The sequence below is a fragment of the Cetorhinus maximus genome, chromosome 6 (genome assembly GCF_964194155.1).
Source record: "Cetorhinus maximus chromosome 6, sCetMax3.hap1.1, whole genome shotgun sequence".
Lineage (NCBI taxonomy): Eukaryota > Metazoa > Chordata > Chondrichthyes > Lamniformes > Cetorhinidae > Cetorhinus > Cetorhinus maximus.
This window is the reverse complement of record NC_135884.1, coordinates 152,879,430-152,898,916: the sequence shown is the minus strand read 5'-3', so window position 1 is coordinate 152,898,916 and position 19,487 is coordinate 152,879,430. Positions and strand designations below refer to the sequence as shown.

The window sequence follows — 19,487 nt, the reverse complement described above, 5'->3', positions numbered from 1 at the left end:
GTATAGGTCAGTATAGGTCAGTATAGGGTCAGTATAGGACAGTATAGGTCAGTATAGGGTCAGTATAGGTCAATATAGGACAGTATAGGTCAGTATAGGACAGTATAGGCCAGTATAGGTCAGTATAGGTCAGTATAGGACAGTATAGGTCAGTATAGATCAGTATAGGTCAGTATAGGTCAGTATAGGTCAGTATAGGTCAGTATAGGTCAATATAGGACAGTATAGGTCAGTATAGGTCAGTATAGGTCAGTATAGGTTAGTATAGGACAGTATAGGTCAGTATAGGGTCAGTATAGGTCAGTATAGGTCAGTATAGGGTCAGTATAGGTCAATATAGGACAGTATAGGTCAGTATAGGTCAGTATAGGTCAGTATAGGTCAGTATAGGTCAGTATAGGGTCAGTATAGGTCAATATAGGACAGTATAGGTCAGTATAGGACAGTATAGGCCAGTATAGGTCAGTATAGGTCAGTATAGGACAGTATAGGTCAGTATAGATCAGTATAGGTCAGTATAGGTCAGTATAGGTCAGTATAGGTCAGCATAGGTCAGTATAAGTCAGCAAGCCCAGTGACAATGGGCGAATGGGTCTTGATGCATAAGGGAAGAAGAGTTTTGGATGAGGTCAAGTGTGTGGACTTGGGAGGCAGACTGAAAGAACATTGGAATGGATGAGACTGGAAATGACAAAAGCATGGATGAGGATATTAGCAGTGGGTGGGCTGAAGCATAAATGAGCTAAATGGTGTCCCTTGTTCTTTATTTTCTGTAGTGAGAGGAGATTCAAGTAATGTCAGCTTCTGCTGAATGCCAGTGGACTGGAATCATAGTCCGCTGGGTGATCAATGAACATCTTGGAAGGAGCCGGTGTAAACTTTCTTTGCCTTTCAAACAAAGGTGCTAATTCCTCTATTTTACACAGGTTAGCAATTTCATAAAAACGTTGGCAAGTATTTCCTACAATGTGTTATCACGCTGGTTACTCATTGTGTAATGTGATGCCAACCCCTAAGAGACTCATGCACCAGAATCATTGCTTATTTTACTTTCAGAGCACCGCAGTAATGTCCTTGTGGAGTCTGAGGGTCAAACTCCAGCTGCAATAAAATTCCAAACATGTCTGCACCAATACAGTCGGGAGGGAGTTGCCCTGGGAGTCCTCAACATCGACTCCAGACCCCATGAAGTCTCATGGCATCAGGTCAAACATGGACAAGGAAACCTCCTGTTGATTACCATGTACTGTCCCCCTCCTCAGCTGATGAATCAGTGCTCCTCCATGTTGAACACCACTTGGAGGAAGCACTGAGGGTGGCAAGGGCGCAGAATGTGCTCTGGGTGAGGGACTTCAATGTCCATCACCAAGAGTGGCTCGGTAGCACCACTACAGACCAAGCTGGCTGAGTTCTAAATTACATAAAAGCTAGACTGGGTCTGCGGCAGGTGGTGAGGGAACCAACAAGAGAGGAAAACATACTTGACCTCATCCTCACCAACCTGCCTGCTGTAGATGCATCTGTCCATGACAGTGTTGGTAGGAGTGACCATTGCACAGTCGTTGTGGAGACAAAGTCCCGCCTTCACATTGAAGATACCCTGTATCATGTTTTGTGGCACTGCCACCATGCTAAATGGGATAGATTTCAAACAGATCTAGCAACTCAAGACTGGGCATCCATGAGGCGCTGTGGGCCATCAGCAGCAGCAGAATTGTACTCGAACACAATCTGTAACCTCATGGCCTGGAATATCCCCACTTTATCATTACCACCAAGCCAGGGGATCACCCTTGGTTCAATGAAGAGTGCAGGTGGGCATGCCAGGAGCAGGGCCAGGCATACCTAAAAAATGAGGTGTCAACCTGGTGAAGCTATAACACAGGACTACTTGTGTGCCAAACAGCATAAGCTGCAAGTGATAGACAGAGCCAAGCAACCCCACAACTAAGAGATCAGATCTAAGCTCTGCAGACCTGCCACATCCAGTCGTGAATGGTGGTGGACAATTAAACAACTCACTGGAGGAGGAGGCTCCACAACTATCCCCACCCTCAATGATGGAGGAGCCCAGCACATCAGTGCAAAAGATAAGGCTGAAGCATTTGCTATAATCTTCAGCCAGAAGTGCCGAGTGGATAATCCATCTCGGCCTCCTCCGGAGGTCCCCAGCATCACAGATGCCAGTCTTCAGCCAATTCGATTCACTCCACGTGATATCAGGAAATGGCACTGGATACTGCAAAGGCTATAGGCCCTGACAATATTCTGGCAATAGTACTGAAGACTTGTGCTCCAGAACTTGCCATACCCCTAGCCAAGCTGTTTCAGTACAGATACAACACTGGAATTTATCTGGCTATGTGGAAAATTGACCAGGTATGTCCTGTCCACAAAAGCAGGACAAATCCAACCCAGTCAATTACTGCCCCATCAGTCCACTCTCGATCATCAGTAAAGTAATGGAAGGGGTCATCAACAGTGCTATCAAGCGGTGCTTAGCAATAACCTGCTCACTGACGCCCAGTTTGGGTTCTGCCAGGGCCACTCAGCTCCTGAACTCCTTACAACCTTGGTTCAAACATGGACAAAAGAGCCGAATTCCTGAGGTGAGGTGAGAATGACTGCCCTTGGCATCAAGGCAGCATTTGACCGAGTGTGGCAACAAGGAGCCCGAGCAAAACTGGAGTCAATGGGAATCAGGGGGAAAGCTCTCCGCTGGTTGGAGTCATATCTAGCACAAAGGAAGATGGTTTAACTGGGATGAAGTCCCACACCACCAAGGCAGGCCTTTTAAACAGCCTGACCTGGCACCAGCCAGCCCCGATGGCTGCCCCTGACCTCTTTCCAGGGTTGGCTGGCCCGACTCCAGCCCACACACACACCCCTGACAATGAAGCTCCTGCCTTTGTGGACGGGCTGAGCCAGGAATGTTCCAGACTCTTGCTACCCACCTCAGTGACGGAAATTCAGCCAATATATATACCGTAGGAATCTGCAGCACAAAAGGAGGACCATTCGGCCCATTATGCTGGTGCCAGCACTTTGAAACAGCTATCGAACGGGTCCCATTCCCTTTGCTGTTTCCCTCTATCCCTGCTATTTGTTTTCCTTTTCAAGTGACCACGTGACTGTATTGACCAATCACTACACAGCGTGGGCTACTTGGGTAACTGTAAGTCTGGAGCTGGGGGTGATTGAAGAAGCACACATGGTGTTAGTGTCCTGTTCTTAATTCCAATAAACCACCAGTGTTTGTTCAGTTAATTGGTCTCTCTGCCTGTATTGTTTCAAGCACCAACTAATGTGTTAATGTCAAGGGCACAACTCATGTTCGCTGGACAAAGCGAACCTGATGACGAAAAACGTAAAACCCTCCGAGCCACACACTGTCCTGACTTGGAAATATATCGGCCGTTTCTTCACTGTCGCTGGGTCAAAATCCTGGAACTCCCTCCCTAACAGCACTGTGGGTGTACCTACACCACATGGGCTGCAGCGGTTCAAGAAGGCAGCTCACCACCACCTTCTCAAGGGGTAATTAGGGATGGGCAATAAATGCTGACCCAGCCAGCAGAGTCCACATCCCAGAAATGAATTTTTAAAAGATGGACTGCATTTCTTTTCCCCATTCCTAACCTTTGTTGGACTTTTTCTTGCTCTGTAACGATTGCCTGTACGACTTGTCAAACCACCTCAGAGAAGGGCATTAGAAGTCAGACTCAGTGTGATGGAAGTCACGTAAAGGCCAGTCAGAATGATAGTTGCTGATTCACTTCCTACAGAAGAACATGAATGAACCAGTTGGAGTTTTATGATACTCTGGCAGCTTTCACAATCATTATTTCCTTAGATGATAGGCTAAATTTTGATACAGTTTACTGAGTACAATTTCACAACTTACCCCTACTAACAACCAAAAGATAAGGAAGTGGGTGGGATAGTTGGTGTATACTGGACTATACGCAAAATGGGGTCACAACAAACCAGTAGCCCGATTTACACGGGTACAATCGAAAAGATGCTACACACGTGACATGCAGTGGGCAGCTGCTTCATCGCGAGACCATGTCATTCTGCTGGGGGCTGTAAGTCTGCAAACACTCCAGGGTTGTCCTGGGGTCTCCAGGGGTTGAACATGAATCTCCAGAGCACTGCAAAAACCCAGGAGGAAATTCACAAAGCCATGAAGCAATAAGGGGCTGTAATTTCCAAACCCCCCCCGCCCAGCGTCAGATTCGGGGGATACCCCAAAGAGGCGCTGGGGAATCCGTCTTGGAATTTCAAAGTTTAGGGTTTGCATAGCAATGGCCCAGAAGTGCAAACTTCCTCCGGGCATCTGTCCTGAGCTGGGAACCGTCCGATAATGTGATTTAAATGGCAAATTTCAGATGGTTCCGACTGGGTTACATCAATAGTTACCAGATAAAGTTAGAGGAATTAAACCCTCTTCTAACTCCTGGGTAACTATTATAAAGACCCGACTGACGCCCCCACAGAGCTCTCCCCACACCCCGACTAACCCCACCAAGGGTATTCCCCAATCCCCCATGGGATACTCCCCACCCGCACAGGACTCCTCTCCCCCTCCCCACCACCCCCTGACCCAACCCGACAACGCCCCTGCATGCCTGACCCGACCTGACTGCACCCCCCAAACTAACCCGACCAACCCCACACCCGACCTGACCCGACCCGACCCTCCCATCTCCCCGATCTTCAACTCCCCTCCCGAGGTCCGACTTCCCCCCACCCCCGACCTGCCCCAACACCCTGCCCGCAGACCTGACACCGCCTCCCCTGACCTGACCTGATCTGACCGACCCCCATCAAACCCCAGAACTCCACCCCCCCCCCCCCCCCCCCCCTCCCAGCCCCTGAGGTCTGGCTTCCCACCCCTTCCAAGGCTTGACCAACCCCCATCCCCCACTCCGCCCCCCCCCACAAGGTCCAACTCCATCCAACCCGAGGTCCGAGAAACCCCCTCACCCCCTGAGGTCCCACACCTCACACTGCCCGAGGTTTGAACCCCCCACCCTACCTGAGGTCCGAACCTGAGGTCTGACCACCCCCCCACCCCACCCCCCCCACCCCCTCCCCTCCCGAGGGACAACATTTATATTACAGGGGAAAAGGATGCCGATTGGTTTGCTACTTGCATCTGATTGGCTGAGTAATATGTTCAAGCCTTGCGCCTTTCTTGAATTACGTGAGAGTTTGGGGAGCCTATAGTTCCCCATTGCTTTCTCCATGGCAACACCTCAGCCAATCGGAGTTAACTTGTCAACCAATCAGCACCCTTTTCCCCTTCGGCATAAATTGTTGTGGCTGTTTGAAATTTGGCACTCTTGTGTTAGTCCTGATGAGTGCAAGACAAAATGCTTCAGCCACACGTCTCGCTTTTCAACAATAACAAAAGGCCGGAATTTTCCAGCCCCTCTCGCCGTTGGATCTTCCGGTCCCGCCGATGTGAATGGAGATTCCAATGGCTTGCTGGCCCTGCCGGGGGTGGGGGGAGTGCTGGAAAATTCAGGCTCAAGAACCTGTTCCCTTTCCACCAGGCCACGGGACAGCAGTGGAGGATGGGTCAGTGCGCGAGTGCGATGGGTGGGGGTGTGGGTGCGGTTTGAAGTGTGATGTTATGAGAAATGTACGTTTCACAGGCTTTCCGTTGAGCAGGCCTTTTAGACTCAAGGTTGTCCAAGTCAGTAGTTTGTCCAACTTGTACACCTACAACAGGAGACATTTTGACCACTGTGGTTACCTGATGTTTGTGGGATCACAACATGCGACTGTGTGGGGTGCGGCTAGGGGACTGCTTGGCTTGAGGGAACATTGAAATCCAGCGCCCATGACATAGAAAGTTAGAGCATTGTCAGAGCGAGACTGCGCCACTGTGAGAGTCACAGTTTAAAAATAAGGGGCTGCCCCTTTAAAACAGAGATGAGGGGAAATATTTTCTCTCAGAGGGCCGTGAATCTTTGGAACTCTCTTCCTCAAAAGGCAGTGGAGGCAGAGTCCTTGAATATTTTTAAGGCAGAGGTAGATAGATTCTTGGTAAGCAAGGGGGTGAAAGTCTATAGGGGGTAGGCGGGAATTTGGAGCGGAGGTTACAATCAGATCAGCCATGACCTTATTAAATGGCGGAGCAGGCTCGAGGGGCCGAGTGGCCTATTCCTGCTCCTAGCTCGTATGTTTGTGTGTAAAATGGGAACAGGGCAGATTGAAGTTGAAGTGAATAACATATTTGAGAGTACCGTAGATAAACACATGAGGGAAAAAGGAATAGAAGGATATGCTGATAGAGTGAGAAGATAAGGGTTCGGAGGAAGCTCACATAGAGGATAAACACTGGCATGTATCAGCTGGGCTGAATGGCCTGTTCTATGCTGTAAATTATACAGAATTCCACATGGTTCTTGGTTCAAAGATGGACAAAGGTGAGGTGAGAGTGACTGCCCTTGACATCAAGGCCGCATTTGACCGAGTGTGGCATCAAGGAGCCCTAGCAAAACTGGAGTCAATGGGAATCAGGTGGAAGACTCTCCACTGGTTGGAGTCATACCTAGCACAAAGGAAGATGGTTGTGGTTGTTGGGGATCAGTCATCTCAGTTCCAGGACGTCACTGCAGGTGTTCCTCAGGGTAGTGTCCTAGGCCCAACCATCTTCAGCTACTTCATCAATGACCTTCCTTCCGTCATAAGGTTAGAAGTGGGGATGTTTGCTGATGATTGCACAATGTTCAGCACCAATCATGACTCCTCAGATACTGAAGCAGTCCATGTCCAAATGCAGCAAGACCTGGACAATATCCAGGCTTGGGCTGACAAGTGGCAAGTAACATTCGCGCCACACAAATGCCAGGCAATGACCATCTCCAACAAAAGAGAATCCAACCATCACCCCATGATATTCAATGGCATTACCATCACTGAATCCCCCACTATCAACATCCTAGCAGTTACCATTGAACAGAAATTGAACTAGACTAGCCATATAAATACCGTGGCTACAAGAGCAGGTCAAAGGCTAGGAATCCTGTGACGAGTAACTCACCTCCTGACTCCCCAAAGCCTGTCCATCTACAAGATACAAGTTGGGAGTGTGATAGAATACTCCCCACTTGCCTGGATGACAGCAGCTCCAACAACACTCAAGAAGCTGGACACCGTCCAGGACAAAGCAGCCCGCTTGATTGGCACCACATCCACAAACATTCACTCCCTCCACCACCGACGCACAGGAGCAGCAATGTGTTCCATCTACAAGATGCACTGCAGGAACTCACCAAGGTTCCTTAGACAGCACCTTCCAAATCCACGACCTCTACCATCCTGAAGGACAAGGGCAGCAGATAGATGGGAACACCACCACCTGGAAGTTCCCCTCCAAGTCACTCACCATCCTGACTTGGAAATATTTCACCTTTCCTTCAATGTTGCTGGGTAAAAATCCTGGAACTCCCTCCCTAACAGCACTGTGGGTTTACCTACACCACATGGACTGCAGCGGTTCAAGAAGGCAGCTCACCACCACCTTCTCAAGGGCAACTAGGGATGGGCAATAAATGCTGGCCCAGCCAGTGAAGCCTCCCATCCCGTGAATGAATAAAAAAAACAAAAACGTGGTTGGAGCTGTTTGTTTGTGTGGAGGCTACAACACAGACTGGTTGGGCGGAATGGCATGCTTTTCGTGATGTAACTTCCATGAATTTATCTCTTAACTTCCTAATGTTTACCATGTGCTTAACCACAGTGCGCATCATAGCTACACCCAATTAGCAAATCCCTTCACAGGGTTTATTTTCCTCCACTCAGTATTGTGAGCTCACTTTCAGTGGTCCAGGAGAAAGTGTAATCTTGAAATAATTCAGTGTAGGTGTATCAAAATTCCCTTTGATACACCAGAGTCCTTTTGGTGACTTCATTTTCACTGGAGTTCAGAGTAAGGGGTATAGTGAAGGCAAACTGCATTGTATTTAGATGATGATATTTGACCAGGCGGTGGTCATAACACAGTGTCATATTCTTAGTCATTGGCAGTGATTGCATCATGTAGCATTGCAAGTGTCTTTATAGCTAACACTTGGTCCGTGTGACCTCCTGGACAGGTTTCAACAACAACAACAACAACAACCTGTATTTACATGTTTATAAATATTTATATATCTATATTATTAGCAAAATGAAATGTCCTAAGATATTTTACAGGAGTGCAAAAAGCAGAATTTGACACTCAGCCCCAGAAAGAGATAGCAGGACAGATGACCAAGGGCTTGGTCAGAGGGGGAGGTTTTAAGGAATGTCTTAAAGGTGCAAAGAGAGGTAGAGAAGTGGCATGGTTTAGGAGGGAAATGCAGGGTTTAGGGCTTAGGCAGCTGGAGGCATGGTCGCCAGTGGTGGAGAGACTAAAATCAGGGATAACCGAGAGGCCAGAATGAGCAGAGCCCAGAGATCTCGGAGGGTTGTGGGTCTGTAGGAGGTTACAGAGATAGGGAGGGATGAGGCCATGGAGGGATTTGAAAGCAAGGATGATAATTTTGAAATGGAGGCATTGTTTAACCTGGAGCCAATATAGGCCCGTGAGCAAAGGAGTAATGTGTGAACCCACTAATGCCAACCTCAACATTTTGTAAATTGTGAGGGAGACCTTAAAAATCAAGAGATGTGGTGTGGAAATCGTGAGTCAATTTTTTCCAATCAGTTGGTTGACAGTTGGTTTATAAACTTCATTAGAGTCTTATTTAATTTCCAGTTCAGAGCTCTTTAAAAAGAACTATATCACTGCATCCAACAATGCTTTACAATAAAGCCTACTTATAATGCCTGCATGTTAAAGGAGGATTGACCCTCCCACCTGAAACACTTGCCTCCTTATAAGATGAAATCTAACCCACGTGTTCTAGCATAATGCATCAATACTTTAAAAATGCATTCATCTACTGTGTTACCACCTTCAAAATTGAGTTATTCAATATGATAATGGCAATTAAGTTAATACAAACACATGGACAGCAAGGTTCTTTTTAAATTCTTTTCATGGGATGTGGGCATCGCTGGCAAGGCCAGCATTTGTTGCCCATCCATAATTGCCCTCGAACTGAGTGTCTTGCTAGGCCATTTCAGAGGGCAGTTACAATACATCACAATGGCCCCGAAGCCATTTAACGTACCGAGGAGTGTTAATTGGCTGGAAGTGGAACTTCCACCCCTCTGATTGGCCAGCAGCTCCGTAATCCCAGTGACAACAGTGGCAACAGTGGGGGGCACTACAAGCAGTCCCAGGTTCGAAGTCCTGGAGTCCAGGACCAGGTAAGTGTTGTGGGCCCCATGGTGGGGAGGGGAGGTGAGGCACAGGGGAGGGTGGGGAGAGATGGGCAGGGGTCTTGATGGAGAGAGTGGGGGGATGAGGGAGCACTCATGGGGAGAGAATGGGGGGGTGTGGGGGTGGAGATGCAGACAGGGAACCCTTGCAGACAGAGAGGCGCCCCACCCCCTGCCCACTCAAGGCCCCAGCAGGGGTGACCTGCTGGGCTTCCCCAGACCCCTGAGCTCCTCCCGCCTTCCTCAGGACTGAGGCTGCTCAAGGCCTTGTCTCCTCCAGAGAAGATTGTGCAGGCGGTGGGAAGGCCACCCAGGGAATTTTACGGGTCTCCCTGCCTGCAAACCCATCGGCTGCAGGCCGTATAATCCTGGCCTTGGAGTGGGACTTAAACCCGCACCATCCGACTAGGAAACAAGAGTGATAACTACATGTCTTTCTTTGCTGTCTCCTTGAGGAGGGATCTGGTTAGTCAGTAATCTATTTTTATTGCTCACTTCCTTGTGACCTTATTTCGGTTTTCGTTCCCACAAAATATTGGAAGTGATCCAACTATAGAATTCTATAAGGCAGCTCCTGGAAGGCACAATGTGTCATTGTATGGAACATGAAGGATCCAGTGCTCCCATGGTGTGAGCTTTTGGATCCAGGGCAATAACCCCCGATGATGAGCAGATTGAGATTTTCTCTGCTGCACTTCTTTTTCCACTTTGGGACCAAAATGTAGGATTCTGCCCTGTATTTCTTAGTATTCAGCAATTTGCAGGTTTTAGGTCAAAATCCTGGAACTCCCTCCGTAACCGCACTGTGGGTCTACCTACACCGCAGGGAATACAGCGGCTCAGGAAGGCAGCTCACCACCACCGCTTCGAGGGCAATTAGGGATGGGCACTAAATGCTGGCCCAGCCACCCACACCCGTATCCCGTAAAAGGGTAAAAAACAATTTAGCATTTCACTGCCCTTCAAGTTGTTTCTCTCACTTTATTAAAAAAATGCCATGCTCAGGATTGAACCATAGAATCTTGCAGCACAGAAGGAGGCCATTCAGCCCATTGCATCTGTGTCGACTCTTTTGAGGGTTAACTATCCCCTGCTCTTTCCCTACAGATTGCCATTTTTTTCCTGTTCCAAGTATTTATCCAATTCCATTTTGCAAGCTACTATTAAATCTGCTTCCACCGTCTTTTCAGGCAGTACATTCCAGATCATAATAACTCGCTGTGTAAAAAAACATTTCCTTTGACTCTTTGGGTTTTTTTTGCCTCTTTGTGTATTTGCAGGGCTACGGGGAATGATTAGGAGGAGTGGGGCTAATCGGTTAGCTCTTTCAAAGAACTAGCACAGTCTCAATGGGCCGAATGGCTTCCCTCTTTGCTGTGTGATTTTTTTGATTCTGTGATTCTGTATCCAATTCTCTTTTGAATGTTCTTATTGAATCTGCTTCCACCACTCTTCCCAGAGACCAACAACAGACTGTGCGAAAAATAATCACCCTCGCCCCCCAGGTTCTTTTGCTAATTATTACCAAATTTCCGACTCTGCTTATCAACCGTCTGCTGCAGGAGTGTTTGTTTTGATTGTCACACCTCAGATGCCACCCTTGGGGGCGTCAGGCTTTTCAACATGAAGCTTTTTGCATTACACCTGCCTCCGATTGGATCAGATTTGAACAATGGCTGGCAAAAGGCCAATGTGGGAAAAGGAGACAACATAAACCCAGTAACGACAACTTGCATTTATGTTACAGGTTTTAACGCAGTGAAATGCCCTTCAGAGGTCTGCCATCAAACAAAACTTGATGCTGAACCGCTTAAGGAGATGTTAGGAGAGATGAAAAAAAGTTTGGCCAAAAGGGGGTAGGTTTAAGGAGCGTCTTAAAGCAGGAGGAAGAGGGAGAAGTGGAGAGGTTGAGGGGGTGAATTCCAGAGCTTAAGGCTGAGACAGCTGAAGGCACGGCCGCCAAAGACGGACTGAGTGAAATCAGGAACGCATAAGAGAGCAGAATTGGAGGAGTGCAGGTATTTAGGAGGATTGCGTGACTAGAGGAGATTAGAGAAACAGGTAGGGCTGAGAAACTCCAAAGAAAGACTGCTTTAACATGTTAGACTACGGCTACTAAGGATGTTATAAAAAAATTCAGCAACCTTGAATGGGCGGTTAGTAAATCAGAGAAAACAATGACCACAATGAAAACAAGTTTTGAGAATCTTTTCAATTGTCCTTGTTGATCCACGACTTCATTGCATAATTCAACACGTCTACTAAGCCAGATATGAAAAGTACACACGTAATAAAGGTGCATCAGAGTGGGACTAAAACACATGAAATGGGGCAGACGTATTGATCCTTAATGAAGAAGAGAACCTTTCCTGTTTTTGATCATTGCCCGACATGCATTGGAAATAGCAAGGGATGGAGTCAATCCTAGTTACCAGCTAGAATAGAGGAAACTGATCCAGATGGAGGAAGCTACCAATCCCGCTTTGTGATGAGAGCCACAAACTTCTTCCTTGTAAAGTTTTGTGCTCAGACAGGGTAATGAGAATGTTCATGCTCAGGAGGGGAGCACCTTTCTTTTCAGGAAACCAGGGGCAATGATTCTTCTCTGAAGTGAACTTGTTCTTAGTAAATGTCTTAATGCTTTGATGATATTTAAGTCATGGGGAGGCAATGCAGCACCCCAATAGCAGTTTCCCAGCGCAGGTCAGCATGGGGTCAGGTACAGGCTAAAGCTCCATATGAACATACGAATTAGAAGCAGGAGTAGGCCACTCGGCCCCTCGAGCCTGCCCCACCATTCAATAAGATCATGGCTGATCTGATAGTAACCTCAGCCCCACATTCCTGCCAACCCCCGATAACCTTTCGCCCTCTTGTTAATCAAGAATCCATCCAGCTCTGCCTTAAAAATATTCTAAGACTCTGCTTCAACTGCCTTTTGCTCCCTCTAACTGTCCCCATCAAACTCTCCCAGGACAGGTACAGCATGGGGTTAGATACAGAGTAAAGCTCCCTCTACACTGTCCCTATCAAACACTCCCAGGACAGGTACAGCACGGGTTCAGATACAGAGTGAAGCTCCCTCTACACTGTCCCCATCAAACACTCCCAGGACAGGTAAAGCACAGGGTTAGATATAGAGTAAAGCTCCCTCTACACTGTCCCCATCAAACACTCCCAGGACAGGTACAGCATGGGGTTAGATACAGAGTGAAGCTCCCTCTACACTGTCCCCATCAAACACTCCCAGGACAGGTACAGCATGGAGTTAGATACAGAGTAAATCTCCCTCTACACTGTCCCCATCAAACACTCCCAGGACAGGTACAGCATGGCGTTAGATATAGAGTAAAGCTCCCTCTACACTGTCTCCATCAAACACTCCCAGGGCAGGTACAGCACGGGGTTAGATACAGAGTAAAACTCCCTCTACTCTGTCCCCATAAAACACTCCCAGAACAGGTACAGCACGGGGTCAGATACAGAGTAAAGCTCCCTCTACACCGTCTCCATCAAACACTCCCAGGGCCAGTACAGCACGGGGTTAGATACAGAGTAAAGCTCCCTGTACACTGTCCCCATCAAACACTCCCAGGACAGGTACAGCACAGGGTTAGATACAGAGTAAAGCCCCCTCTACACTGTCGTGGGTCAAGTACCACATAAGTTAAGAGTCTTGGCTCTCTGGCCCAGCAGGATGCTTGAAGCCGCGCTCCCCCACCACCCCCAACTACTTTGCTGGGGTTTCCCTGATAAGATAGCAAAGTTGCCCCTCCAGTTCCTTCAATCAAATTCACTTACCTCTTTTTAAATCACTTTGTTGCAGTCTGACTCAGAACTCCGCAAGTCCAGTTTACATCCAAAAGTAAGGAATATTCAAAAGCAAAAATATGTTACAAAGATTTCAGTGAGTTGACTTGTGTGGTCGTGATGTTGAGCGTGACGTTCCTGCTTTCCCGATCAGTTTGTTCCTTTGCTGCTGCTGTGAGGACCCAGCCTGTTTGCCATTCAGTCATTTCCTGACATTGTCTCACACTTTTGTGATATCAGGGCTGAGAGGGCTGAGGGCTGAGAGTGTCGGAAACCAGATAAATTGAGCGTAATTACTCCAAAGTAGCCTTTTGATTCCCGGAGAAATAAGTGGTGGTTGAAATTACTGTGCTGTATGTCAGATGATAGGTTGGGGGAGCTGCCTGTAATTTGACCTGCTCATACTGAGGGTGTTCTGAATCCAATTCAAATAAATGATCATCTGTGGCTGTCTTGCTTATTTTTTGTGTCTTCAGTGTCTCTTTGAAACCTAAAATTGATTCAGCGAAGTGGAGATGTGGAAGCAGGGTTGGTTATACCTCAGAAGAAGCACAAGTTCTTATCCCTGGGGAGTTTGTCACATTTGACCTGCGGCTATGCCACTGTTCCATATGCTAGGGCCAGTCATCCTCTACAAGTTAACCATCGATACCATCAGCATCCCCTTTTAAAACAAAATTATCAGAAATGTAAACAGAGATAACTCTTTAGTTAGTTAAAAAAAAATTATTGATGACATTCACTAGTGAAAAGAGGGGCTGAATAATATTGACATAGAGTGAATGAAACAGGGGCCCAGGCTGGGTGTAATAAACCTGGGCTTTTTTTTGATAAATCAACCCTGCTATCTAATCATGTCCCTCAATTCCATCTCATTCCAAAAACACATGCAATTATCTCCTGAATCCATTTAAGCGTCTGGTTCAATGACCTTCCCTGATAATTTAGCCCACAACTTCCCCTGTCTTGACTTCCTTTCTTACTTACAACTTCCTTATTTTTTAACATGTCCTAGGCAGTTCAATGCATCACCTCACTCAGCGATTTGTCCCCACCAAACTTTTTATATTCTTCCTTGAGAGATGGGGGTGACTAGCAAGGCCATTTATTGCCCATCCCTCGGTTCTGTTTGAGAGAGCGCTGGTGGGCCTTTCTTCTGGGGCCACTGGGCTCCATGCAAAGTGAAGGTGCCCCCACAGTGTTTCTGGGCAGGGAATTCCAGGATAATGACCCAGCAATGCTGAAGGAACAGCCGATGTAGTTTCAAGGTCGGCATGGTGTGTGACCTGGTCGGGGGGGGGTGCTTGGAGATGGTGGTCTTCCCAAGCGACTGTTGACCTTCTTTTGAGTTGGTAGAAGTTGTGAGTTTGGAAGGTGCTGTCACAGGAGCCTTGGTGAATTGCAGCTGCCAGTGGCTGATGGAATGAATGTTTCAGAGGGTGGACTTAAACAATGGAGCACAATTGTTTTTGAAAGTACAGAGTGGACAATAAACAAAGGGTATTTCCTACATGGGTTGGAAGAGCATTGCATTTACAAAGCAACGCTGCACTCGCGCTGGTTCAGTTGAAAGGAATCAGAGGCACTGAAAAAACAATGATTTCAAAAACAGCCCGTGTGGTGCAACAAAAGTCCATGTCCCCTGGGATGACTTGCACAATCTAGAGCTCATTCCGAGCAGCTCCTGATCAGTTCCTGGGACTGACAGCTGAAGGGACAGGATGTTGGTGTGAACTTCTACTTGATGAGGAGTTAAAAAAAAGTCATTAAATCCAACTCACACGCTTCAGGGAAAGATAGCTTATTGCACAGCCCAACGACATGCTGTGTAAGATCACACTGAGCCAAACAGAATTAGAGGCTCCGACGTTTGACCTCTCAGTTTCCCTGGGCTAGAAAGAGGTGAGCCAGTCAGGGTTCATGTTTCCCTCAGTCAGAAAGTCGTGGGCTCGACTTCCACTCCAGGAAGTTGAGCACCCAATCTATGCTGACACTCCCAGTATCAGTTAACAAACATAGGACAGGAGTAGGCTATTTGGCCAGCTGAGGGAGTGCTGCACTGCCAGAGGCGCTGCCTTTCAGACGAGACGTTAGACTTGAGGCCCTGTTGGCAGAAGATCCTGTTGCACCAATTTGAAGATGAAGTAGGGGAGCTCTCCCTTGTAGGAATTACGGAGCAGTTTAAAAGAGGAAAGGCAGAAGGGCAGAGAGATTTAGGGATGGAATTTCAGAGTTTAGGACCTAGACAGTTGAAGGTATGACTGCCAATGATAGAGCGATTACGATGGGGGGGTTCTCAATGTTTGGTGGATGTGCTAGGCCATGTTTCTTACAAAGAGGGACTGTAGCCTGACTCAAGTAGTTACTCAAAACTAGTTTATTTACACTATGTGTAGTATTTACGAGGTGGGTTGCTGAGTAGGCACATCTCCGCTGAGTGCTGCCTGTCTGCTATACAGAGTCTCCAGCACATGACTGCTGATGTCACAGATACATCATTGTCTATATCACTTGTTAGCATATCTATTCCCCCAAGTCTACTATCTACTTTTTTCACAACAGTTTTAACAATGCCTAAACTATTAACATTGCATTTATTTTAAACGATGTAAACTAAATTGGCCCTGCCACCTCCTGCACTCTCCCCCTCACCCACAGTCCCCTGGTTGGAGGTCTGTGGAGCCTTCAACACTCTTCTGAACCGCGTTGTTGTGACTGTCAAGTGGGACCAGTGATTTGAAAGTGGGTCCGAGGGTGGGTCAGCATCTTGCAAGGCACTCAAAGTGTTCTTAAGGTCTTCATCCCACATTGTGCGGTAATCAAGGTCTTGTGGCCTGGTGGGTTCCGGTGAAATGAGGGTTCTCTGGTTGTGTAAGGAAATACCAGACGATGTCTGGACCAGGTATGAGCACAGATCCTCCGGTAAGGATGATGCTTTCTGCCTTATAATCATGGGTCCAAAGCCTCTGGCCCGGATTAAGGGTGGTAGGGTCAGGGTCTCAGTCCTATGTCTGGAATTGTACCACTACTGGGGCAGAAATTTTTCCCTCGTTGGGTGGGCGCGCACCCAACCCAAATGAGAGTAAAATAGTGCGCGATGATGTCGGGCGAGTGTCCGGACGCCACCGCGCACTCTCGCGATATTTCGCTCGGCGGGCGCGCCCACCGGCAAATAAAAGGCCTATTAAGGCCCTTAATCAATTAACTAAATTGGATTTGTCGCTGCCTGTCCAATCGTTCGGTTGGCGGGCAGGCAAATAGGCCAAGCGGCCTTTGCATTTTTGCAAAACCTCATCCACAGTCGGGATGAGGTTTCGACCAGTGATTTAAAAAAATGAAAATTTTTAAAGCCATTTTTAACCTGTCCCTGCTCCATGTAAACTCTCCGTCACATGAGGGGACATGTTTTCCTTATTTTTTTTGATTCTTTATTTTCGATGTTAAAAATCTTCGGCTCCCTGAGGCCGCCCTGTGCCTTCAGGGAGCTTTCACTGACCGCACCCCCCGTGCACGCGCACACTTCAGCGCCCACGCTCCTCCCGCCCTCACCCCGGCAGCGCTGGGGCTCCCAGGGCGCATTTCACGCTGGCTAGCCAATTAACAGCCGGCCGGCGTGAAACCATGGTCGGGGCCTGATCGCGGGTGGTGGTCAGTTTTGTGTCACTCCTGGGCCCGCCCCCTGCGCTCGCCCAGCGAGGTAAAAATCCTGCCGTTGATGTTTCTCACGGAAATTGATCTCCATGTTTCTCACCCTCTTGTGTATCAGTAGGGGTAACATTAGGTCGGAGGTTCCTGGGCAGTAGAGGAACATCCATCTTTAGATGTTGGCCCATGAGCAATTTTGCTGGAGGGAATCCATCAGCTAGAGGCGCGGCCCGATAATGCAACAGGGGCTGAATCCCAGTCAGGATTCTTAAACACCAGGGTCTCGCTGGTCCGGACCACCCGCTCAGCCTTTGGCTTGAGGATTCAGAGGGGAGCTGGTAATGAGGGCAATCCCATTGTCAGCAGTGAATTAGCGGAAGTGGTCAAGAGCAAATCGGGGACCATTATCCAAGATGATTTCATCGGGGAAGCCATGGGGATGGAAGGTGGTACACAGCACCCCGATCACTGACTCAGCTGTAGTGGTGTTGAGTCTGGTGTTGAGTCTGACTACTTCCAGCCATCTGGAATAGTGATCCACAGCAACGAGCTGTGCCTTGCCTTGATGATCAAAGAGGTTGAGCTCCAATTTCTGCCAAGGCCGATGTGGAAAGCAGGGTGGCACCAGGGGTTCTGTGGGCGCCTGGCTGTTATTGCAACAGGTGTGACAGGGTAGGATGAAATCTTGAACAGCCTGTGTGATCTCCGGCCACCACACAGATTGCAGTGCTCACGCTCTGCACTTTGCAATGCCTAGGTGGCCTTCAAGCAGCCTGTGGAGGGTCTCTTCTCACATGGACTTAGGAGTGACTAAGCAGTGATCAAAAACTAAGAGGTCACCCCCAATGGTCCAGTGCCTACGTTGCTCATGTTATTTCCTGATGAGCTGGTCTGCAGGACTATATTTAGACCAACCTTCTCATCCTCCAGCACATCCCACATTCTCTTCTTGTGCTTGTTGGACATCTTGGAGCTTTGTGGCAGAGAAGGGTTTTACTGTCGAAGAGAATGCTTATACTTCTGAGACGAGTGTGAAATCCAAGGGGATAGCTTGGCCTACTGTAACTCTGAAGAGAGCATCTGCTGTGGATTGTTACTTTCCTGGAATGTAGACGGCCGTGTATTAATATCACATCAGGTGAAGGCGAAACCATCGAATGTATAGGGGGCATTTTAACGGTCACTGTGGAATTCACGAGGGTAATGAGGAATCTGTGATCTGTCTATGCGTGGAAGGACAAGCCCATCAGGCAACCTGAGAGTCTCTCAAAGGCCCATGTGACAGCGAGTGCTTCCTTCTCGATGGCGGCATAGTAGCGTTCTATTTCTGTTAATGCTCTGGATGCGAAGTACACTGGCTTCCTGTTGCTATTCTTCAGGAGTTAGATAAGAACAGCACCAAGGTCAGTGGAGGGAGTGTCAGCAGCCACTACAGCGGGGAATGTTGGATTGTAATGTCCAGCACATCTGAAGAGACCAGCCTGTCTTTAACACATTGAGAGGCAACGCATAGAGGTTCTGTGATGGTGGCTAAGTTTGGGATAAACTTGCCCACTTGGTTTACTATCCCTAGGAACTACTGGGCGTCTGTGATACACGTCAGTTGGGGAGAGTTGGTAAAGGCTTTTGTTTTGTGAGGGTCCACTATGATCCACTGTCTCTGGACAATAAGGTTGAGAAATTTGATGGTGGTCTTAGTAAATCCACACTTGTCATTCGGAGTGAGACCTGTTTCCTGGAGGGCCTTAAGAGCTTCTCAGACCCTGTGGTCATGCTGTTCTCTGGTGGAGCCATTGATGAGGATGTCCTACAAGTGGCAGATGACTCCTTGTTTGCCTTCTGGGATGGTGGACATGACGCGCTGGAATATTTCTGGGGTTGATGAGAAGCTGGAACGAAGGCGGTTAAAACAAAAACGACCAAACGGCATGATAGAGGTTTGTGAGCAGCCTGGACTCCTGGTCAACAGGTATTTGCCAAAACCCACTATTAACGTTGCGTTTGGTGAAGAGGATGCTGTTGGCAAGCTTCATCAGGCTGTTATCTACAGGCGCAATTGGGGGGACCTCCTCCTGGGCTGCTTTGTTTGATTGTATGAGGTCCACACAGAGCCTGAGTTGACAGTTGGACTTGGGAACTGTCACCAGCCTAAAACAGCACCGGGTTCACAAGAATGGTTCCTGGGATGAGAAACTTCAGCCATGAGGATAGATTGGAGAGGTTGGGTCTGTTCTCCTTGGAGAGAAGAAGGCTAAGTGGAGATTTGATAGAGATGTTCAAAATCATGAGAGGGCTGGACAGAGTAAATAGGGAGAAGCTGTTCCCACCCGTAAAGGGATCAAGAACTAGAGGGCACAGATTTAAAGCGATTTGCAAAAAAAGCAAGTGTGACGTGAGAAATAAACTTTTTCACACAGCGAGTGGTTCGGGTCTGGAATGCACTGCCTGGAAGTGTGGTAGAGACAGGTTCAATCGAGGCATTCAAGGGGACATTAGATGATTATTTGAATAGAAACAATGTGCAGGGGTATGGGGAAAAGGCAGGGCAATGACTTGACCTGTAGTTAGTCATAATGCTCATTGGGAGAGCCGGTGCAGACACGATGGGCCGAATGGCCTCCTTCTGTGCCGTTAAGATTCTGTGATTCTGTGGTTGTGTGACCAGTGAAATGGCACCTCTGTGCAGAATGCAGTCAACTCCCTCCTTG

General features: G+C 48.0%; 1 protein-coding gene across 3 annotated transcripts in view; it reads right to left on the bottom strand.

Moving 5' to 3' along the window:
* LOC144682227 (cadherin-5-like) overlaps positions 1–13,493 on the bottom strand; it is a 55,666-nt gene extending 42,173 nt beyond the window's left edge. The window contains exon 1 of one of the 3 annotated variants that reach the window (XM_078544652.1): positions 13,126–13,493. The gene's annotated coding sequence lies outside the window, so the exon portion shown is untranslated. Of the gene's footprint in view, positions 1–13,121 lie in introns of all 3 variants that reach the window. The other 2 variants (XM_078544651.1, XM_078544650.1) reach the window with 2 other exon arrangements.
* Between the last annotated feature and the right edge of the window lie 5,994 nt (positions 13,494–19,487).